Source organism: Nerophis lumbriciformis, linkage group LG09 (genome assembly GCF_033978685.3).
Source record: "Nerophis lumbriciformis linkage group LG09, RoL_Nlum_v2.1, whole genome shotgun sequence".
NCBI lineage: Eukaryota > Metazoa > Chordata > Actinopteri > Syngnathiformes > Syngnathidae > Nerophis > Nerophis lumbriciformis.
The window spans coordinates 29,783,330-29,807,317 of record NC_084556.2 but is presented as its reverse complement, the minus strand read 5'-3'; the positions used below and the strand labels follow the sequence as shown (position 1 = coordinate 29,807,317).

Genomic DNA, 23,988 nt, shown 5'->3' with positions numbered 1-23,988 from the left:
CTTCTTCTTCTTCTTCTTCTTCTTCTTCTTCTTCTTCTTCTTCTCTCTTTAATGGCAGTTGGCAAGCAACCTTGTAGTGCGCATTACCGCCATCTACTGATGTGACATTAATACATGGTCCACAGTTGCATTTTCTATTTGATTACAATAATCACAAAGCCCTCTTCCTTCTTCGTCTTGTATTCCACCTATATTCAAAATAAAATGATTATACAACCAAATAAGTAAAACTTAACACCAAACTTTTGGTAAATGGGTTATACTTGTATAGCACTTTTCTACCTTCAAGGTACTCAAAGTGCTTTGACACTATTTCCACATTCACTCATTCACACACTGATGGCGGGAGCTGCCATACAAGGCCCTAACCACGACCCATAAGGAGCAAGGGTGAAGTGGCTTGCTCAAGGACACAACGGTTGTTTTGATTGATTGATTGAAACTTTTATTAGTAGATTGCAGAATGAAGTACATATTCCGTACAATTGACCACTAAATGGTAACACCCGAATACGTTTTTCAACTTGTTTAAGTTGTGACGAGGTTGGTGTAAGGTGGGGATTGAACAGGGAACCCTCAGGTTGCTGGCACGGCCATGCTGCCAACTGCGCCACGCCGTCCCCAACTTAAATATCAAATTGTTTCTATAGTGCAGATTTGGATTGTCCATTGATTAATTAAATTGAGAAAATATCTTATACAAATATACTGAAATTATCATCAACCATTTGTTTATATTTCATGGCCTCTTTATTATCTGATTCCATTTAAATGTGTTTAATAAACAAAATTATGAATACATTTAAAAAAAAATGTATTTAATACAATTCTTAATGATTTAATTTGTATCTTAAAAATAATACATTTATGAAATAAAATGTATTGAATGATTTTTTTTTTTATTGAGCTTTGGCTTTTTTCTGCCAATTGCATACATGGTTTTGGCTTAGTTTTTACACTGAATGTAATTCTCAATAGATCCCTGGTCGGGTATTGAATACAGTACAGTAAATACTAAACACAAATGGCATTACAAAGTTATAATATTAAATGAATTAAAATGTCATGAAATATATTGGTCACAAAATAACAGTATTAGTATTAAATAACTACCGCACTATTGAATTATTTAGGATTATAGGTCCACAATTGATAAAATAAATGGATAATTTAATACATAATTGTTTGATAATTGTTAACATTGACAAATGTCATGTTTTAGACTTCAATATTGTTTATTTAAGAATACTTAATACGTATGTCTAGTTTGTGTGGTTATTTTGAAGAAACTAGAAATTAAAACATGTTTTCAGTTATTTCACCTTTTTTTTGTTAAGTACATAACTCCACATGTGTTTATTCATAGTTTTGATGCCTTCAGTGACAATCTACAATGTAAATAGTCATGAAAATAAAGAAAACGCATTGAATGAGAAGGTGTGTCCAAACCTTTGGCCTGTACTGTATATATGACTTTATATGTCCAGACCAGGGTGAACCCCGCCTTCTGCCCGAATGCAGCTGGTATAGACTCCAGCACCCCCGCAACCCTGCGAGGGATAAGCGGTAGAAAATGGATGGATGGATGTCCAAAATAATTTTAAACAAATACGAGATATTATTTTCAGCTGGCTCCATGTGTTTTTACCATTGGGATTGCATCTAAATTAAAATGAGATTTTGATTTGGCAGTAATTGTCCGTCACATCAGTCAAATATTATTTTACTGAACATGTTCACACTCGGGCAGCATGGTGAAAGAGAGGTTCGTGCATCTGCCTCACAATACGAAGGTCCTGAGTACCGGTAGTCATGGGTTCAATCCAGGGCTCGGGATTTTTCTGTGTGGAGTTTGCATGTCTTCCCCGTGACTGCGTGGGTTCCCTCCGTGTACTCCGGCTTCCTCCCACCTCCAAAGACATGCACCTGGGGATAAGTTGATTGGCACCACTAAAATTGGCCCTAGGGTGTGAATGTGAGTGTGAATGTTGTCTGTCTATCTGTGTTGGCCCTGCAATGAGGTGGTGACTTGTCCAGGGTGTAACCCGCTTTCCACCCGATTGTAGCTGAGATAGGCTCCAGCGCGACCCCAAAGGGAATAAATTGTAGCTGAGATAGGCTCCAGCGCGACCCCAAAGGGAATAAACGGTAGAAAATGGATGGATGGATGGATGTTCACACGCATTAACACTATTATAGCCTTTTCGATGATTGATTCTTGATCAAGACTTTTATTGTGGCTGTAACTCGTAGAGTCAACACATTCAGCATTGGTTATTATTATTCACATCAGCTGCTCTGGAACCCAGAATGTTCCATTTTAGGGTAAATCAACTCAGACTTTCAGATGTAACCTCACGAATGTAGCTCACATGTAATATCACTGCAAATGTAATAACTGACTATACCAGCATGTTTGTACACTTTAACAGACACACACGCCATTGCTCAAATGCCATGTTGGACTTTATTCAGAGTACGATTCATAAAGAGGAAAATGGTAAATCGTCTTTACATGGCATGCAACGACCTCCTGTATGTTCTGAAGGACAAACAGCAGTGGCCTACAAAAATGACAGGCAGACGTTGCCATCACTGGCTGTCAATTCATAGGTCATTGCCTTGCGCCCCATAACTCGTTTTGGTCAACGGACCTTTCCACGATGCCATGACAGCATCACAATTTTCTTGCAGCCGGTGGCCATTCTCTGCAAGTAACAGCACCTCCACTGGAACTTGATGCCGCTTCCACATGGAGTTGCTGTTACATCCAGCGAGCGCCAAAAGGCTGATCCCGACAGGTTGTGGCCATCCGTGCACCTGAGGTGGAGGGGGAAGCACACAAAGGTCAAAAATGGCTTGTGGTGGGATCTCTGTAGGAAGCGACTTTGACCTGCTAATTTCCTCCTCCCAGCTTTACTGCCTTGACATGACAGAGCTGGACTAGATAACGCGCTTTTTTATGGCGGCAATCACCATGAGGGCGCCTGTCAATATGTGAATACACGGGCGTGTCTGACCTGTGTACCTGCACTTCCTGCTTACGCTCGCATTTGTCTAATAGTAAGTCACTTTGTATTTGGAATTAACTGACATGTTTTTTGTTTTTTTTGTCATGCTTTGCTCGCCTTAAACCTTTGTTGACTTACTCAGTTATCTGCCTCATTTTTTTATTTTTTATGTTTTAATTAAAATAGAACAAACATTTTTTTTTCTTGACAGAACAGATTAAAAAAACAAACAACAAAATCCAAAATAAAGCATTAGATGTTGTCTTAGCTCACACTATATCGCTTTCCTCCTCTTTGAGATCACATTCATATCCAACTAAATACATGTTTTTATAATTCTACCTCTTTACATGTTAAAATAAATATAAATTATGGAGAAATGTTGCATTATTCAGACGAGACACAGTCTTCTATTTGTGTTGTACTCACCTAACACGAGGTCAGAGTTCAACAGCATGGCGCCCACAAGGACCTTGAGGCCGCAGCAGCAGGTTAGAGAAGCACAATAAGAAGAAGGAGAAGAAAAAGAACAGGTGAGTTCAGGTAAGAAAAAGGTGACACAGGTGGAGAGCCCGGAGCTGCATTTTTCATGTCGGAGTCACGGCCGAGAGAGAATGGCAGCCAGGCCGATCTGCCAGCTTAAGAGATGAAGGGTTGGCGAAGGTTAATGATTACACTGGAGGTCAATGATTACCGAGCGCTGTGCCCTGCCCCTCTCCGACATCCTGATTCTACACCGAGTGACAACAGGGAAGGGCCCGCCGTCAAGTAGGTCTCCTTTGTCCTTGGCGTATTGAACGCCTCGCAAGTTGGCCCTCTGTTAGATGATTGCCCTTTTTGCAGCCCGTGTCAAGAACACTTACGCTCAATCGAGGACTTGAAGTTGCAGTGCCAACAGCTTACACTCTTAACAATTGTTGTCTTCTTACTGGCCTTCAGCATGTTGTGAAAGATACAATGAAGTCATTAATACATTATTAGATATTACAGAAATGTGCTTTGTCATTTTCAACACAAAGCTATGATGTGGGTGATTCATGCGTTTGTTGCGTCTCGATTACTGTAACGTATTATTTTTTGGGTCTCCCTATGTCTAGCATTTAAACGATTACAGCTGGTAGAAAACTTTGTAACTAAAATTTTTGCTTGCGACTTAAAGCACAACAATTAGTCGGGAGCCATATCCTATCTGAAAACGCTCTTAAATTGAGGTGACATTGTACTGACTTAGATCAGTGACATTTCTAAATTCAATGGCGCTCTGGGCAAGACAAGCTCTCAGCACCCTCTCACCTTTTTGAGACAAAACACAACAAAAAAACACTTTATGGTCCAATTAATTAATTTTTTTTCTGGCACGGGTGTTTGCCGCCCCTTCATTAATGCCTCTATACAGCTATGGACTTCTTTGCAACGTCAGCACAGCTGCCTTCTTATTGCAGTCTGGACCGCCCCGTCAACCAGAAAAGGCCAATGCGACAGAGGTGTGTTTTATGAAGACATCGATCTTTTACGTTGCTGTCAAGAATCACAGCATTCATACATTGATAGGTATCAAGGTAGCACACTTCGAGTAGCAATCATGGAGAGAACATTGTTTTAATTAAATGGTGACACTGTAGCATATATCTACTTTTGGAGCAGTCACATGATGTAGTTCATGTCAGAAATATGAAAAACTATTACTTTACATATTACAGGTATACATACGGCATACAATGATACGGTATTGTTGCTGAAATCTTGACAAATGACAGCTGCAAGATGGTGGATGTGTTATCTGGTCAATTCATCAGTTGCAGCCTATAGTGTTTATGTCCACGCTCATACATAACGTGCATGCTAGAGTGTTAAAAAATAATTTGATTCAGTAAATCATGATTTCCTTTCTTTTCGATTCTGAATGGATCTAATTTTTAGGAGTCAACTTTTTTTATTTTTTTATTTATTTTTATTTTTTAAGAATACGTGATTAGGTGCTCTCATTCTCACTTCCTTGTTTATATTGACAGAGATTTGTATGATAATAATAATAATAATGACTTAGATTTATATAGCGCTTTTCTAGACACTCAAAGCGCTTCACAGAGAAGTGAGAAGCCATCATTCATTCACACCTGGTGGTGGTAAGCTACTTTCATAGCCACAGCTGCCCTGGGGTAGACTGACAGAAGCGTGGCTGCCAATTTGCGCCTACGGCCCCTCCGACCACCACCTATCATTCATCATTCATTCACCGGTGTGAGTGGCACCGGGGGCAAGGGTGAAGTGTCCTGCCCAAGGACACAACGGCAGCGATTTTGGATGGTAAGAGGCGGGGAGCGAACCTGCAACCCTCAGGTTTCTGGTACGGTTGAACAGCCTCTTAAACATGCATGATACCTTCTGAACTCTAACTTATAATAAATAATTCACCCCTATACAATATCCTACCCTAATACCCTACTGTGCAATATTACTCTTCGAGTGCAATACATCCGACACTGATTGTTATCACTCCGGTAGTCTTGTCTTGTTCTGTATATTGTACAGTATTTTGTATATTGTTTTGTATATTGTACAGGATTGCTTATTATTTTTTATTGGGTAGTAGTCTATTTATTTCAATTCTTAGTTTTATCTTTATTACTTCTTGCGTAATTTATTTTTGTTCCATTTTTGTTTCAACTACTGCATCTTAAGTTGGAGTCCTTAATCTCGTTATATGCAAATATAATGACAATAAAGTCCATTCTATTCTATTCTATTCTATTCTATATGTCGCAGAAAACAGAGAACTATATACACAAACTAACTGGACAACTGAATACACCTGGACTAGCCACAAGAGGAAGGAGAGAGTGGATTGGAGGAAACCTGGACCATGGCCAGACACAGGTGCAACTCATGACACAAACGAACACATGGGGAACAAAATACATGACATTAGCAAACTGACTTCATCAGCTGCAGCGCATACAGCGCTGTTTCCTGTAACCACTTTGGATTGGTAAGCAGGCCAAGGATACAAGGCTCAACAATTCTGGTTCAATTGGAAAATAGAGGAGAGAGAGAAAAAAAAAGAATCTTGGGATTGATAATTGCAATAAATAAAACCTCAATGTCGATTGAGCCCTAAGTGGCAGCACTTCTAAACGTATCTGATTGTGATGTCAGGTCGTCAGATATGTTATGCAAATGTGAGTAACAGATAATATCACATCGCAACGCACATTTTTTCTAGTTAATCCTGATTACCTCAATTAGGCGCCATGCTCGGTTTTGTTCTGACATGTCATGATTTTGAGTGTGGCAATTATTTTAACTGTCCAAACTTTTTCAACAATTGCCCCAACAGCTGCACCTCATGTCAAATTCAGATGTGATGTAAAATACCGTACTCCGATCCGATATAATACGCTCACCACGACAGCTCCACGTTTCACCGCACGATGCCAACTGTGGTCCTGATCGTGATAGTGTGGAAAGGACACAGAGAGTTATTCATGATAGATGATCAACGCAAACCTCTTTGTCTCCCATTGATGAGCAACAGCTAACTAATGCTCTTCACACAAAGACATGTGGTTTGATGCTGCAACTAATTTCTTCTTTATTAAGTAAAAAGGGACAGGAACAATGTTAATAGATCATGAAACTGTATCGAGGGGGGAGAAAATAAACAAATTGAGAGCAAAAAGTGATATAAAATTGACAGACTGATGTTGAGGGCATTGTTTGTGGCCCTATCTTTGCTGTTTCTGGTGATATGCTAACAATGCTAACAAAGCTCACAATTATGTTAGCAACCTGCGAGAATACAATGCGTGATAGCAATAGAATTGCTAAAGTGTTAAATCTTAATGTAATATGCAAACATAATGCTAAAATGCTAAGGCTAGCTCCCGGCAAGATACCGCTAAGTACCGAAAGTGCAATTCTATAATTGTTGGAGCATGTAAAAATGGATGCAATTTAATATCCTAATAGTTAGTATGCTAACAACTAACAAGGTGACACTAATCACATAAAAGTTAAAAGGTAGTTTTATTCTGTTCTTACATAATGTCATGTAAATATTTACTAAAATAAAATGCAAACATTCAGCATAAGCCTATTAGCACAGCAAGTACCAAAGAGATTCTATGCTGCAAGCCCAGTAAGTATCGCATGAGTTCTTAGATAAGATAACGAAGATATTATGATATTAGGATAGGATGCAGTTAAAAAAAGCTTTCCAACATATTCAAAATGAAAATGAAATATGTAGCAGCTGAAAACATTATGAGCATTGTTTTTGTTTCTCTTTTAGTCAATCTTAAACACATTGATGTAGCCAAATATTAGTGAAATAAAAATGTTTTCCTCCAAAAGGGATATCATATTACACGTTTTGAACAAACCTGGCTGGTTCATTCATATACTTGGGTTATCTTATCTTTGAGTTCAAGGCATGCTGTAGTGCAGAGTCCAATGTCTTGAACAGAGGGAATATGTGCATAGCAATAATGTGTCACGCTGATAAATCACTGTCTTTCACCTTTGGCTTGATTGGTCATCATTTCAGATGCAATCGACACCAGATAACATTAACCTGCAGAGGACTGCCAAGGCCACATGCAGCGCTGCAATCAGGGCTGTGGCTCGCACATGAGCTCATTCAAGGACGGAATTAAGTCACACTTGGTTCCATGCACACAAAAATGTTAAAATATGAGATTTTTAAAACCTCCTATTTGTACAAAATGCACATTTCTAATTATTATGGGGGAGTGTTCACCATTCTAAAGGTCCATGACTAGACTGCAATGCCTCAGACTGTAAGTCTCTCCAGAGAGTGGTGAGGACGGCGGAAAAGATCATCAGGGCTCCTCTTCCTCCTATCCAGGATATCGCAAAAAGCCGCTGCCTGACCAGGGCTCAGAAAATCTGCAAAGACTCCTCCCACGCCCACCAAGGACTGTTTTCACTGCTGGACTCTAGAAAGAGGTTCCGCAGCCTCCGAAGCAGAACCTCCAGGTTCTGTAACAGCTTCTTCCCTCAGGCCGTAAGACTCTTGAACGCATCATAATTAAATTAAATTATCCGCTCAACTCCCCCCAAAAAGGATTAACTCGCTGGAATAAAAAAGACAATATAACATACATCCATAAACGTGGACGCATGTGAAAAAGTGCAATATATTTATCTGTACAGTAATCTATTTATTTATTTATATATATTTATATATATATTTATTTATTTATTTTATATATATATATATATATTATATATATTATTTATATATATTTATTTATTTATATATGCACCTTATTGCTTTTTTATCCTGCACTACCATGAGCTTATGTAACGAAATTTCGTTCTTATCTGTGCTGTAAAGTTCACATTTGAATGACAATAAAAAGGAAGTCTAAGTCTAAGTCTAAGTTTAAGTCTAGTCTGGTGCCCTGGAAAATAGTAGAGTTTTAGTATTTAGAGAGTTTTTAACTTTTTGCAGTTTTCTGAAATAAAATCATTATCATCATCATCCCCTAAATGATAACAATTTAAAAAAAGTAGCACCTTAACATATGAGCTTATTTGGTTCTGTGTGGTGCTTCTAACTCAAATCAACACCTTCCATTTAAATGAGTTTAAATCAATTTAATTAGTGCTTGCTCCCCTCCCCCAATAGCACAATTTTAGAATGTAACATGTGTTTTTAAAGATTTATTTTATAATTCAATGAACACCATCCTTTTCTTTCCAGCACTGTCCCAGTAAACCAAACGTCCGTCGGGCCAAGTGCGACATTATATGTTCTTTTAAGTCACGGCATAAACAACATCCTTAATAGGATAATGAATTGCTGGCGTAATACAACTTGGATCAGAGTGCACAATTATAACTTTGTTCATCGACTCAAAACCATACAATGTGTGAGGAATATTTGAACATGTTTATTTCTGTCACCGAAAGCATTGTATGTATGTAAGCATAGTTGATAGGGACCAGCCACAAAAATGAAGCGCATGCATGTTTGTCGAAAAAATAGTCACTGGGCCGCGCGCCATTTTTCAAACGTTCTCGAGTCGAACAGCCTTCTTCTGTTTGAACACCTATGTAGATTCTTCGTAGAGAAGAGGCAAATCACAAAATAATCTAGTAAGTCAATGTGCATTTCAAGTTTCAAATGTAGTCCTGCAGAATGTTCTTTGTCTTTTCGCCAATATATGAAATTTTAGTGGCGTTACTAAATTCGACCCAATGCCAAAGAGTACAACGATTAAAAAACTGTTGTTTTTTTTTTTCACAAAAATGTAAATAAAAATATATAAAACACATTTAATAGTCGGCAACGCCAACGCTTCTTCCGGACAGAAATAAACATGTTTGTCGAACAATGGCGACCACTAACTGACTAAACACCATTAGCAATATGATCCAGTGTATGGAAACATTAAACACTAATAAACACGTCAAAGACACGGATAACTCGCTCAAATTTGCAAAACTGAGGTGGTCTTTGACTTAATCCTGTAAGAGTTTATTGGTAGCTTGCATGTGTTCTATGTTAGCTTGTGTTTTAGCTAGCTTGTTTTCAAACAGAGAGTTGTGTCTAACAGGTACTGCTTTACCCTTTCTCACGCCACAAGTCACACTTGACATTTCTCACGCATATATTTCCCATCCACTACTCTGTATTTATTTTTTTCATGATAATACACTTTGGCACTCACGGCTTGCTGTGACTGACCAAGCTAACCAATCTTGTCAGTCCCTTGAGCCGGAATCTAACCAACCACAAAAGGCACCACGCAATAAAAATCAATCAATCAATCAAAGTTTACTTAATCACAAATGTATAAAATGGCTGCACAAGTCACAACGACATCCTTGGCTCAGATCCCACATCAGGGCAAGAAAAAAACTCAACCCAATGGGAACAACGAGAAACCTTGGAAGGGACCATAGATGTGGGGATCCTGGGTGACCGGTGTGCAATGGATGCCGAGTGGATACGGTTAATAACATGAGGTCCAGTCTATAGTGGACAAAGGACCGCTAATCCCAAAAAACAATTAGTAGCATCGTAAGGCGGGTCTTGCATGAGTTTGGTCAGGACCCTTCTTTGCGGAGAGGACAGCGCCGCCTACGAGCATATCAACTTGAATCTTTTGGCAGTAAGGCATATTCTGATTTGTGACTGGATCAAAATTGAAGGGGATAGTGGCAGGATATCATCAAGTATTACTAAATTGTCAAAAAAATAAAATAAAAACATGAAGAGTTTTGGATGGATAATAGGAGATGTATTTAAAAAAGATCAAATTGATAATATTATACCAATTCCTGGCATACCACAGCAGATTTACAACATCCCATACATGGAAATGCAAGTATCAAAGAATCTAAGTTTCAATCATTATCAGATAAAAAGAACGTATTTAGGAAAATATTTAGAATATGTCAAAAATAAATACAGATGCATTTAAAACTTCAAAAGAATAAAAGTATGAGCATCAGCAGTTATTCCACAAGAAAACATAGTTTTGAATCAAATAATTAGTGACAAGCTACATGGCAGAGGAAAATAAAGTAAGTAAAGTTTTGTGCTTGGACTACTGCAGTGCATCTACCCAGCAGGCCCAAGACATTGATACAACGTTGATTATACATGCATGTCCTTTAAAACTGACTTAGAAATAATGTTGCAAAATAGTTGTATTTGTAAATTGAGACAACGTTGGTGTCTAATGTTGGATCCATATTGTTGGTTGAGAATTTACCAAATTTCGATGGTCAAATCAACGTCACAACCTGACATTGAATAAACGTTGTCAAAAAGCATGTTGTTTCAACGTTGTATTTGTGTTGTAAAATAATGGTTGGAAAATTACCAAAATTCAATGATCAAATCAACATGAAAACCCAATATTGACTAAACGTTGTCAAAAAGCATGTTGTTCCAACGTTAGGTCTAGGATTTGAATGACTAAATAGACTGAAATCCCAACTCTATGTTCCTCGAAGGAGTGACATAAGAGGAAATAATCAATATTGTGAAAAAATGTAAATGCAAGACCTCAACTGATTGTACCGGAATTGATATGAAAACAATAAAAAAAAGTTATTGAGGAGATTTCAGAACATACCAGAAACCTATCATTTCAAAAAGGCAAATTCCCAGATAAAATTAAAATAGCAAAAGTCGACCAATTTATAAGACTGGTGACAAACACCAGTTTACAAACTACAGACCTGTTTCTCTACTTCCACAATTTTCTAAGATTATTGAAAAACAGATTGGAGCCTATCTCAGCTGCATTTGGGATACATCCTAGACAAGTCGCCACCTCATCGCAGGGCCAACACAGATAGACGGACAACATTCACACTCACATTCACACACAAGGGACAATTTAATGTTGTAAATCAACCTATCCCCAGGTGCATGTCTTTGGAGGTGGGAGGAACTCGGAATACCCACGCAGTCACGGGAAGAACATGCAAACTCCACATAGAAAGACCCCGGGCCCAGGGATCGAACCCAGGACCTTCGTATTGTGAGGCACATTCACTAACCCCTTTTTGCACCGTGCTGCCCCAGATTGGACAAATTAATCAATAAAAAAAAACACTCACAGACAACCAATACGGAAACAGAGCTAACATCTCAACATCCATGGCATTAATTGAAATAACGGAAGAGATAACCAATACAATAAATAGCAAAAAATGTACTGCTGCAGTGTTTATGGATTTGACAAAATAATTTGACACAATTAATCACAGTGTCTTAATAAACAAATTAGAAAGGTATAGCATCAGAGGGTTGGTCTTGAACTGGGTAAGAAGCTATTTAACCACCAGGAAGCAATACTTGAAGATAAGCGAACACACGTCTACAGAGCTGAAAATATTTTGTGGCGGACCGCAAGGATCAATACTAGGACCAAAAATTTTGAAATGTTTATATAAACAACATTTGTAATGTTACAAAGAACTTAAAGTTAGTATTATTTGCAGATAATACAACTGTGTTTTGTTCAAGAGAGAACACACAGAAGCTAATACAAATAATAACAGAAGAAACGAACAAATTAAAAAGATGGTTTTGCAAAAACAGAATATTTTTGAATCTCAGTAAAACTAAAATAATGCTATTCGGTAACAGTAGAAGAGAAAGTCAAACACATATACAAATTGATGGAGTAAAATAAAACACATTTTTGGGTGTAATAATAGATGATAAAATTAACTGGAAACTTCATGTAAAAATATACAACATAAAGTAGCAAGAAACACGTCAATAATGAATAAAGCAAAATATGTTCTGGCCCAAAAATCACTTCATATTCTCTACTGGTCACTAGTGTTTCCATATCTGAGTTATTGTGTAGAAATATGGGGAAACAACTTCAAATGTGTGCTTCATTCACTACCTGTGTTACAAAAAAAGATAATTTAGAATAGTACATAATGTTTGTATATAGAGAACATACAAACCCTTTATTTATTAAATAAAAATATTTAATTTCAACGACTTGGTGCATTTGCAAACAGTTAAAATGATGTACAAAGCAAACTATAACCTGCTACCCAAGAATGTACAACAATTCTTCTCAACAAAAGAGGAGAAATATAATCTTACAGGAAAATCTAATTTGAAACATGTGTATGCACCAGTGACGTGCAGTCACTAAAGGCAGGTGAGGCAGGGCCTCACCTGCCATCATGGAAAGAAAAAAAATGTAAAAAGAAAAAAACAATTAAATTGTTATATGTATCCAGTGATTATACTATAAAGTTATTTTCAATTTAACTTCACCAGTTTTAGATTATCCATCCATCCATCCATTTTCTACCGCTTATTCCCTTCGGGGTCGCGGGGGGTGCTGGAGCCTATCTCAGCTACAATCGGGCGGAAGGCGGGGTACACCCTGGACAAGTCGCCACCTCATCGCAGGGCCAACACAGATAGACAGACAACATTCACACTCACATTCACACACTAGGGCCAATTTAGTGTTGCCAATCACCTTATCCCCAGGTGCATGTCTTTGGAGGTGGGAGGAAGCCGGAGTACCCGGAGGGAACCCACGCAGTCACGGGGAGAACATGCAAACTCCACACAGAAAGATCCCGAGGCCGGGATTGAACTCACGACTACTCAGGACCTTCGTTTTGTGAGGCAGACGCACTAACCCCTCTTCCACCGTGCTGCCAGTTTTAGATTATTTTTATTCAAAATCGCTGAATTTTCACATTTGCTGTTCAAATACTGAGAAGAGACGGTGCGGTGAACAGCAGCCAGTTGAGGCACGTCACTCAGTGCCGCAACATGGATTGCGCAATGACTCGGCTAACTGCTGGCCTGCTGTGCAGTGAGACTGTATTGCTATATGAACTATATTATACATATCCATAGTTTAGTTAGCTGAGGTATATAATGTACAGTGTATTTTGTCAACAACTGTTTGTGTGTAAAGTATTTCTTGTGCTGAGCGATCATAAAACGGCTGCAAAAGATGCACTGGCTGAGGCTCGCCTCCTGCACCCCCGCCGTAGAATTGTTATATCAACTAAAGCCCACACTTAAACTTTCCACGTGCAAGATTGAATCTATTCAAAAAAATTATTTCATAAGAAGCCAAAAAGTGCAAAAACAATAATGTTGGTGTTGGAGGAGTTGTGAATGACTGCAGGGACACAACATTAGATACACCTGCAATTCACAACTCCTCCAACACGAACATTATTGTTTTTGCACTTCTTGGCTTCTTATTAAATAACTTTTGTAACCTATTTTCATGGGCTTTCCTCTTTGTGATGTTAAGTTCCTGTTATGCGCTGTTATACAGTATATGCCTTGAGCTCTTATTTTGAAGGCGCTAAGAGCGGAAGTGATGTCACGTTGCGGAGGTTTTTGAAAGAAGGTAAATAAAGTGGTCCTCGTGTAAACTGGAGCCTCCGTGTTTGTTATTTTGTAGTTTCATACAGTATAGGCGACATTTATAAACCCTCGGTTACACTTTTTTAAATAGATTCAATCTTGCACGTGGAAAGTTTAAGTGAGTGCTTTAGTTGCGGCGCATGGACTTAATTTCTAAGTAAAGGTAAGACCATAATAACGTTTTTTTTATTAAATGTGATTTTTTGTGTGCTACAGTTTGTATGTGTAAAGTTAAAGTTAAGTTAAAGTACCAATGATTGTCACACACACACTAGGTGTAATGAAATTTGTCCTCTGCATTTGACCCATCCCTTGGTTCACCCCCTGGGAGGTGAGGGGAGCAGTGGCCAGCAGCGGCGCCGCGCCTGGGAATCATTTTTGGTGATTTAACCCTCAATTCCAACCCTTGATGCTGAGTGCCAAGCAGGGAAGAATGCTGGTAAGAGCTTTTAAACATAACCCGTTAACTGCTGCCAATCAAATGGTGAATAAGATACTCTTTAGGGTTCATATGTTTGTAAATCTGACTGTGATGAAGTCAGTGCCTCACCAGCCATCAACCTCACCGCACATCACTAGTGTGCACGTACAACACTTAAAACCTGTAGCATATCCATATGTGGAATTATATTTTGGAATGGATTACACAAGGAAATCAAACAAAGCACCAATATGATTCAGTTTAAGAGACTGTTCAATCTACAAGTGTTCACAAAGTACACAGAAGAACAATTATGATGAACATTTAAAAAATTTTTTGGGGGGGGGTCATTATTTATGTATCACGTATTTATTCTTTTACATACTATGGTATATTATTTATTTATTATTTATTTATTAATTGTTCTCTTACAAACAGACAACAAGGAAATGGGATAAAATTGCTATGGTTTGAAAAGGGGTACACTCTTAGAAATAAGGGTTCCAAAAGGGTTCTTCTACAAGGGCTGAGGTTCTAACTGGAACCATTTGCTTCTGAAAAACCCTTTCCCGAAGAAAGAGTTTTTCAAGGGTTCTTGGTAACGCTAATGGTTCCAGTAAGAACCATTTTGATCCAGAGAACCCTTTACAACCCCTTTTCTGAATAATTGGTTTTAAAAGGGTTCTCACTAACATTAAGGGTTCCAGTAAGAACTATTTTGATCCAGAGAACCGTTTTTGGAAGAAAGAGTTCTTCAGGGATTGTTGAAAGCATGGGTAAGATCCTGTGTCACCAGGGACATACTTCCTGATAACATTTGCCAATAATGGTGCAAAATACATTTCCTTGTGACTACTGATACAAATACTTTTCATATACAATTTTTTTTGTTTATTTTAAGGTAAACTCTTCTTCCCCAGATCCTGTTGATCAAACTGTAACATAATTGCCCATCTTGGGATTTGAACACCTGCCACCCAGTCTAAAGTCACTGGCAATAGTGACTGAGCTAACCAGCTGGCTTCCTTCAGTCATCAGGTCCACCATACTAGTCTATTATCTTACACCTTCTGATCAGACATACAAATAATGGCAGTCCTATAACTGAAATGTTCTGTTACCAATTTATTTCCACAACCATTAATTAAAAGAAAGCAAGATCTTCATCAGCAAATCTTGTTGACTCAGGCAAAGATTAGCTGTGACTGGGAGGACCATTTTTGAAATCTGCATTGACAACTACTGTCTGGCTTGTGATTCTGTTTGAGAAATAGCTCAGTGATTTAGGAGCTGGTTCTTGGTGCTAAAGAACCTGGGTTCAAGCCCTGACAAAGGTGGTGATGACAGCTCATGAAAATGCCAGATGGTCTTTGTGAAGCAAACATATACATTTTAGAGTCATGATAGATTAAACATCAGTTATTAACTTATGGAGCAAATCGAATCAATTAAAAAATCAAATTACCAATATCTCCATTCTGTCTAGATGCAATTTGTGTATTTTCAGATTTTTGTCTTGATAACTGATATATTTACAGTGGTTTCAAATCTGCATGCACAACAGTGAATGGCTTAATCAATTTGTGAAGCCACTGTTGAATTGTCACTTGCCAATTAGCTCAGCATGATAGACCACAGTCTTTGGTTCTACTGTTGTGGATTTTAGCCTCAACTGGTGCAAAAGGAACATTATAATGTCAACTGTCTTGCCTTCCTGTTCTCCTGTTTGTTGCTCAGAATTGCCTTAATTTGCCAAAAATCCCCCGGACCCGACCCATCGCTGCGCAGCAGTTATAATTGTGTTTATTTAGTTTAGTTACACTACTCCCTTCTTCAGGAGGAAATGACACACAGCAAAGAACTAGCAAGGTGGTCCCTGCAGCAAGAATATAACCCCTCTTTCTGGGGCATCTAAGTGAGCTATACGACTCACTGGACAAAGGCTTTTGAAAGTTTGTTACAAGTCAGGTGATCTAGGGATACAGTTTGAAGTTGTGAGTTCAAGGCCTGGTTGATGCAGAGTGACCATGTTAATGCATACTGAGGTGATGTGTGGATTAGTGACAGACAATTAAAAAAATATTAAACACTTATTTTACAGACAATTTTACTCATGTATTTGCCTCCTCCTCATACTTTTCCATGATCGGCCTCATCCCATGGCTGCTGTACCCTGCTGACTGGCTTAGTCGAGTGGTGAAGCTGCACATAAGTTCATTGATAGCCAACGGTCTTTGATGTCAGAGGCCAAGCCTTAACTGATGCAAAAATCACACTGTAATGCTGACTTTTAGGCTACTACATGAGGGTTTGCTGATGCTGGGAATTGAACCCTGATCTCCCAGGGGAAAGGGCAAGGTTTGGTGTGTTGGGCCAGGGAGCTGGCATGATGGTGGCTGTCATGTGTGAGTTAAGAGCTGGTTGCCCCATGGATTGCACCACATGGTCTGGTCTTCCCTGCCTACAAACCAGGTGTGACATACCAATAGTGATTACTGTGAACAGAACAGAACAAAGAAGAACAGGAGAGAGAACAGAAGAAACTTCCGAGAATCAAGGTGAGCTAAATATAATATCTTATTTCAGCATGCTTGACCCTAGCTGAGGACTTTTATGGTAACAGGTGGACTAAGCATTTGTTTCTTAATATGTTTTGTTCGTTTGCTTATTTTCTTGTAGAAAACAAACAAACAAATTGTATTGTGGTCAAACAATACAATACCTGACAAAGCTCTGCTGTGAACCTTTTCAATCCGGTTTCAGGGCAAATCACTCTACGGAGACAGCCCTCGCAAAAATGACTAATGATCTACTGCTAACGATGGATTCTGATGCGTCATCTATGTTGCTGCTTCTTGATCTTAGCGCTGCTTTCGATACCGTCGATCATAATATTTTATTAGAGCGTATCAAAACACGTATTGGTATGTCAGACTTAGCTTTGTCGTGGTTTAACTCTTATCTTACTGACAGGATGCAATGCGTCTCCCATAATAATGTGACCTCGGACTATGTTAAGGTAACGTGCGGAGTTCCTCAGGGTTCGGTTCTTGGCCCTGCACTCTGTAGTATTTACATGCTGCCGCTAGGCGACATCATACGCAAATACGGTGTTAGCTTTCATTGTTATGCTGATGACACCCAACTCTACATGCCCCTAAAGCTGACCAACACGCCGGATTGTAGTCAGCTGGAGGCGTGTCTTAATGAAATTAAACAATGGATGTCCGCTAACTTCTTGCAACTCAACGCCAAGAAAACGGAAATGCTGATTATCGGTCCTGCTAAACACCGACATTTATTTAATAATACCACCTTAACATTTGACAACCAAACAATTACACAAGGCGAATCAGTAAAGAATCTGGGTATTATCTTCGACCCAACTCTCTCCTTTGAATCACACATTAAGAGTGTTACTAAAACGGCCTTCTTTCATCTCCGTAATATCGCTAAAATTCGTTCTATTTTATCCACTAGCGACGCTGAGATCATTATTCATGCGTTCGTTACGTCTCGTCTCGACTACTGTAACGTATTATTTTCGGGTCTCCCTATGTCTAGCATTAAAAAATTACAGTTGGTACAAAATGCGGCTGCTAGACTTTTGACAAGAACAAGAAAGTTTGATCATATTACGCCTATACTGGCTCACCTGCACTGGCTTCCTGTGCACTTAAGAAGTGACTTTAAGGTTTTACTACTTACGTATAAAATACTACACGGTCTAGCTCCGTCCTATCTTGTCGATTGCATTGTACCATATGTCCCGGCAAGAAATCTGCGTTCAAAGAACTCCGGCTTATTAGTGATTCCCAGAGCCCAAAAAAAGTCTGCGGGCTATAGAGCGTTTTCTATTCGGGCTCCAGTACTATGGAATGCCCTCCCGGTAACAATTAGAGATGCTACCTCAGTAGAAGCATTTAAGTCCCATCTTAAAACTCATTTGTATACTCTAGCCTTTAAATAGCCCCCCTGTTAGACCAGTTGATCTGCCGTTTCTTTTCTTTTCTCCTCTGCTCCCCTTTTCCTTGAGGGGGGGGGGGCACAGGTCTGGTGGCCATGGATGAAGTGCTGGCTGTCCAGAGTCGGGACCCGGGGTGGACCGCTCGCCTGTGCATCGGCTGGGAACATCTCTACGCTGCTGACCCGTCTCCGCTCGGGATGGTGTCCTGCTGGCCCCACTATGGACTGGACTCTTACTATTATGTTGGATCCACTATGGACTGGACTATCACAATATTATGTCAGACCCACTCGACATCCATTGCTTTCGGTCTCCCCTAGAGGGGGGGGGGTTACCCACATATGCGGTCCTCTCCAAGGTTTCTCATAGTCATTCACATCGACGTCCCACTGGGGTGAGTTTTTCCTTGCCCGTATGTGGGCTTTGTACCGAGGATGTCGTTGTGGCTTGTGCAGCCCTTTGAGACACTTGTGATTTAGGGCTATATAAATAAAGATTGATTGATTGATTGATTGAGAGCTGCCATAACAAAATATGTTACAATATATCTGTATATTAATCTTAAATCATCCTAAAAAGGTTGTCGTAGTTGTTATTTTAATGAAATATTATAGTATAAATTGTCAATGTTAGAAGGAGCTTCAACGTTGTCGGTAGTGGCGTTGCGGTCGCCATCCAGCTCGTCTTTGGAGGGATGGGTGGGCTGGTGAGCACCATGGATCTAATACATCCATGTTGAGCCCACACTAATGTGCGGGTAGGAGGAGCAGGGAGACTGGGCTTGAGCTTGGTCTCCAACATAGTGGTAGCAGAAAGATAACACAAGACGAAGGTTACAGAGAGGATGATTCTTCCATATTATATAACTTTTTAAAAAAACATGTACACCTCATCTTAATGGTTACCTCTTACTATATTGCTTGTCATTTGTCTTGAATGAATATAGGCTCAGGAGAGTGAAGAATGTAGAGAGGATGAAAGTAGCATTGAAGCTCATATCAATGAAATGCCTACAAAGATGCTTAAGGTACACCCAGATCTGAACTCTTTAAAGGAGAGAATGAGACGAACCTATGCATACTGAAAGACCTTCATGGCAACTGCCAAGGCAGAGGAAATCATCGAAAAGTTTCCCGCACTGAAGCTTCCTAAAATAGTTGGTATCTTCAAAGCATTGAATTGACCATATTTAATTGTATGTGTATTATTTCATTTATGATCATCAAGTATTTTGAGATGACACTTTTTATCCCTCCTTACAGCTTCTGTGGGAGATGAAGGAGCAATTCCTTGTAGAAGCTGATCGCAGAATGGTCACAGAGCTGGATCGAATGGCAACGAAGATGGTTCAAAGAGCATCTATGTGTGACCTAAAGGACTGCTGCCAGAGGGCAATCAATGCCTGCCTGGATGATTCAGTAAGACAAGGTATCTAGGCCTATATGTGTATCTATAGGAGCCACAATCTGTATTTCTGAAAACAAAAAATATTACAGAATAATTTTATTTCCTCAGGACTCATTAGGGATGCAGCAATTCTACTGCTGCCTTCCATTTTCAGAGAGGACTCATCCTTTCTATACACTCTACTGGAGGTAAATACTGCATTTAAGGTCAAGATTTAGGAATTGGCATTATCCATATTATGGCAAAATTGAGTCATTTTGCTGTTTCCATAGCAGGTTTTATTTACTGACATGCATCTGTTTTTATTGCATAGGAGCCAAGCGTGCCTACTCCAGCAATCATGCTTTGTAGAACCTCTCATGGGGGGTTCTGGGTGGAACCTTACACACACAGTTCTAGGTATAACCCTTCATGTTGGGTTCTAGGTAGAACCCTCCAAAAGGGTTCCAGGTGGAACCTTTATAAAAAGGTTCTACCTGGAGCCAAAAAGGGTTCTCCTATGAGGACGAGCTGAAGAACCTTATATGGTTCTACTTAGCACTTTTATTTCTAAGAGTGTAGAATTAAAGAAGCTCTTCTTCTTCCTACTCCTTTTTGGACGTGCTGTAATGAAACAACTGGAAATATGTGATGCATTACATTGTATCATATGCATGTTCGAAATAAACTGAAACTGAACTGAACTGAACTCTTTGGGCACCTCATGACTTGATCACGATTACGATTCAGGAGCTAGGATTTGATTAAAAATCGATTATTGATTATTTTGTGTAAATTGATGCAGTTTTACATTTCTTTTAGTTTCACTAAATAAGCATTCATCACTTGCAACTTTTAAAAACAGTGCAGTTGTAATAAGAAACAGTTTAATTAAATTACATTACATTTATTAAATTAATGGAAATGTGTGCAAAACTGGAACACAAATAAGGAGCTCATCGGATCTCTCGGTGAGGTCAGCCAAATTTAGAACTGTCTGCATGACTTTATTTATAATAAATAAATAATTGACTATTGATGTGTTACTAATCGATTTTACAATCGCCGATGTCTGAATTACAATGCATCTGAAATTCTATTATTTCCCCCACCCATAGTTAAAACAGTGTAGGAAGTATAATAGAGATAGGGAAATTATTAACAACAAGTTAATGAAAGAAAAGGTTAGTATAGCAGTGGGAGATATTTTAAGGGTTCAATAAAATAATTCAGAGTACACTCTTAGAAATAAAAGTGCTAAGTAGAACCATATAAGGTTCTTCGGCTCGTCCTCATAGGAGAACCCTTTTTGGCTCCAAGTAGAACCTTTTTATAAAGGTTCCACCTGGAACCCTTTTGGAGGGTTCTACCTAGAACCCAACATGAAGGGTTATACCTAGAACTGTGTGTGTAAGGTTCTACCCAGAACCCCCCATGAGAGGTTCTACAAAGAACCCACGCAGGGAGTTCCACTAAGAACCCTTTCATGTTTCAAGAGTTACATCTAGAACCCACACAGGGAGTTCCACTAAGAACCCTTTCGTATTTCAAGGGTTTCATCTAGAACCCACACAGGGAGTTCCACTAAGAACCCTTTCGTATTTCAAGGGTTTCATCTAGAACCCACGCAGGGAGTTCCACTAAGAACCCTTTCGTATTTCAAGGGTTTCATCTAGAACCCACACAGGGAGTTCCACTAAGAACCCTTTCGTTTGTCAAGGGTTTCATCTAGAACCCATGCAGGGAGTTCCACTAAGAACCCTATTGTATTTCAAGGGTTTCATCTAGAACCCACGCAGGGAGTTCCACTAAGAACCCTTTCGTATTTCAAGGGTTTCATCTAGAACCCACACAGGGAGTTCCACTAAGAACCCTTTCGTTTGTCAAGGGTTTCATCTAGAACCCATGCAGGGAGTTCCACTAAGAACCCTTTTATGTTTCAAGGGTTTCATCTAGAACCCATGCAGGGAGTTCCACTAAGAACCCTTTCATGTTTCAAGGGTTTCATCTAGAACCCACACAGGGAGTTCCACTAAGAACTATTTCATGTTTCAAGGGTTTCATCTAGACCTGACACAGGGGGTTCTAAAAACATCAAAGGTTTTCACCGATAACCGTCTTGTCTTCTGAGGGTTCTATAAAGAACCATGTTGTATTCTACAGATCAGTTTAGTTCATATTATATTGTGGTCATGTATCATGTTGACATTGAACAAACATTCAAAACATTTTAATGAGAAAAACATTTATTTAAAGATAGTCCAACAAAACAGGAGAGGCTGTGTAGGTCCCAGGGGAGAACAGGTCAAAAGTCAGCATAGGTCCAGTGGAATCAGCAACATGACAGGCCAGACACATCATGCTGTCCTCAGTAGGTGAATTTGTGTAAATAAATCTCCAGCAATGGTGACATGGCAGAAAGAGACACAAAATAGTTTTAGTTCAATCAATCCAAGGTGCACTTACTGCATTTACTGCGCCTTATTGTAAGCTATCTACAAACAATAAAATAATGCATGGTCCAATGAAAAGAATCAGTGTACATACTGTATGTACTAATTGTGACAGTGGAACAGAATCATGAGAAAGTGAGGGAATCCCACAAAGTTTTCACATTGATTTAAATAATGTTGAAATACTTTTCAGTGTTATGTAACAAGTACTCAAAATGTTACGTATTGTAACAATAATGGAAATCTAGAGACGTCACTATGCAAAATAAAACAAAATGTATTGGTCCAAAATATGTATTAAATAAGGGATATTTTTTTTTATCAATATGTACAAACAAAGGGCAGCAGCAGGAATTTGACCATTAACAAGAACATAAAGCATGAAATCCCATGCTGCAACACATCTACTCACTACTCCCCACTTCTGACACAGTTGTATAGTCTCTTCACTGAAATGGGTACAACACTGTGGTCCTTGATCCCCAACACAAATCTTTCAATGAAAATAAGAGTTTTTCTCAGTTCCTTTGGGTACTGGACAGCAAAAACAATATAGAGTGACATTAATGCACTCATAGCATATGATTTGTCCATGCTGCTGTCCTCAGTCAAAACCTGTATACCATCCAGGTATAGGGTTATCCTTTGTGCCTGCAAAGGGTTCCCCTCGTGTGTGTTATGGAGCATGATTGCTGGAGTAGGCACGCTTGGCTCCTATGCAATAAAAACAGATACATGTCAGTAAATAAAACCTGTTGTGAAAACAGCAAAATGACTCAATGTTGCCATAATATGGATAATGCCAATTCCTAAATCTTGACCTTAAATGCAGTATTTACCTACAGTAGAGTGTATAGAAAAGATGAGTCCTCTCTGAAAATGGAAGGCAGCAGTAGAATTGCTGCATCCCTAATGAGTCCTGAGGAAATAAAATCATTCTGTAATATTTTTTGTTTTCAGAAATACAGATTGTGGCTCCTATAGATACACATATAGGCCTAGATACCTCGTCTTACTGAATCATCCAGGCAGGCATTGATTGCCCTCTGGCAGCAGTCCTTTAAGTCACACATAGATGCTCTTTGAACCATCTTCGTTGCCATTCGATCCAGCTCTGTGACCATCAGCTTCTACAAGGAATTGCTTCTTCATCTCCCACAGAAGCTGTAAGGAGGGATAAAAAGTGTCATCTCAAAATACTTGATGATCATAAATGAAATACACATACAATTAAATATGGTCAATTCAATGCGTGAAGATACCAACTATTTTAGGAAGCTTCAGTGCGGGAAACTTTTCGATGATTTCCTCTGCCTTGGCAGTTGCCATGAAGGTCTTTCGGTATGCATAGGTTCGTCTCATTCTCTCCTTTAAAAAGTTCAGATCTGGGTGTACCTTAAGCATCTCTGTAGACATTTCATTGATATGAGCTTCAATGCTCCTTTCATCCTCTCTACATTCTTCACTCTCCTGAGCCTATATGCATTCAAGAAAAATGACAAGCAATATAGTAAGAGGTAACCATTAAGATGAGGTGTACATGTTTTTTAAAAAGTTATATAATATGGAAGAATCATCCTCTCTGTAACCTTCGTCTTGTGTTATCTTTCTGCTACCACTATGTTGGAGACCAAGCTCAAGCCCAGTCTCCCTGCTCCTCCTACCCGCACATTAGTGTGTGCTCAACATGGATGTATTAGATCCATGGTGCTCACCAGCCCACCCATCCCTCCAAAGACGAGCTAGATGGCGACCGCAACGCCGCTACCGACAACGTTAAAGCTCCTTCTAACATTGACAATTTATACTATAATATTTCATTAAAATAACAACTA

General features: G+C 39.1%; 1 long non-coding RNA gene across 1 annotated transcript; it reads right to left on the bottom strand.

Annotated features, from left to right (window-relative positions):
• Window positions 1–22,444: 22,444 nt before the first annotated feature.
• On the bottom strand, window positions 22,445–23,304 carry LOC133607246 (uncharacterized). Its single transcript, XR_009815397.1, has 3 exons — window positions 23,160–23,304; window positions 22,993–23,072; window positions 22,445–22,867 (listed from the first exon to the last, which is right to left on the bottom strand). It is a non-coding gene; the product is annotated as an uncharacterized lncRNA (long non-coding RNA).
• Window positions 23,305–23,988: the final 684 nt, after the last annotated feature.